This window comes from Biomphalaria glabrata, chromosome 13 (genome assembly GCF_947242115.1).
Source record: "Biomphalaria glabrata chromosome 13, xgBioGlab47.1, whole genome shotgun sequence".
Lineage (NCBI taxonomy): Eukaryota > Metazoa > Mollusca > Gastropoda > Planorbidae > Biomphalaria > Biomphalaria glabrata.
In genome coordinates, this window is record NC_074723.1 from 6229870 (window position 1) to 6231242 (window position 1373).

General features: G+C 39.7%; 1 non-coding gene across 1 annotated transcript; it reads left to right on the forward strand.

Moving 5' to 3' along the window:
- Positions 1–400: 400 nt before the first annotated feature.
- Positions 401–472, forward strand: Trnae-cuc (transfer RNA glutamic acid (anticodon CUC)). Its single transcript has one exon. It is a non-coding gene; the product is annotated as a tRNA-Glu (tRNA).
- Positions 473–1373: the final 901 nt, after the last annotated feature.

The window sequence follows — 1373 nt, forward strand, 5'->3', positions numbered from 1 at the left end:
TTATATAAGATAAGATAAGATCGAGAAAGAGAGAAAGAGAAAGGAAGAGAGAAAGAGGCTCAACGAAAAGGAATAGAGGGAAGAAAGAGTGAAAAAGAACTAAACAAAACAGATATATATATAGGAAACGAATGAAATAAATAAGACAGAGAGAGAGAGAGAGAGAGAGAGAGAGAGAGAGAGAGAGAAAAAGAGAAAGATAGAGAGAGAGAGAGGGAGTAAAGCTAAAGGCTTAGTTAGAAATTCAAGCGAGAGTGAGAACCCAACGTAACTCAATATATACCTCACCGTAACGGCGTAACCTATGACCTCGTGCAAGAAGTACAGGGATATCCTTGATCGTACAACAAAGGGCTACCCGAGGAAAACAAAAAAGTAAACAATCGCTCTTTCTAACAACTCCCAAGTGGTCTAGTGGTTAGGATTTCGCGCTCTCACCGCGACGGCCGGGGTTCGATTCCCCGCTTGGGAAAGTACTTTTTGTTCGTTATACATAGGTAGCGGATGAAAAAAATAAGATAAGAGATAGAGAGTTTGGGAAAATAAATAAAGACTATGTTCAAACAAACTTTGCATTCACATTTCCCTTTTTTTTTACAATTTTGATAAACAAGACCCTACATTATGTCCAAACTAGAAAGCGATTCTTTTCAGTGTATTGTCAATTTCCCTTTTCATAAGCTGTGTCCATAATAAAAGAATAAAATGTGTTGATGTGCGAAATTTCAACTCGATAGAATAACGAAAAGTAGTCACACACAAAAAAAGATAAAATTTTTGACAATGACTAAAATGTAAATAGTACAAATAAAATGCCTCAAAATACTTTCAGTGCTGGCCAGAAATAAAAGAGTAAAGTAGTACAAAGGGGGTTCAAACAAGAAGAGCTTAATTTTAAACTTTATTAAGACTCACATCTGCTATACCTCCCCATAACGGCTCTTCGTTACAAATTTTAAAGCAGTAACCCCCCCCCTCCCCAAACACCGCCTTTTGACTAACTTTTGGAGACCCGCTGATCACCACAGAGATTAACCCTGGCGTCAACAAAATGATAAGATCTTGGAAGAACACAACGTCCAAGTCAGAAATAACTTCATGTCAAGAAAGGTTCCCAAATCGTCTGAAATGTTTACCCACGGTATGTCGTCACTGCTAATGCCACACTGACAGCAGTATGGTATCGGTGTCATACATCAAACTGGACATCAGATGACCGCCTGTGTGGTCCTAATCCATCCCTCGGGCCGCAGCGTGTCCAGCACTTCCGGTCCACTTTTTTTTTTTTTTTAAATGAGTATCAGCTTCAGCCCTATCGCGATGACGGGCGCCCGCCAGCGGGAATAAAGGCCAAAGAAAAAACTAAGAGCTCT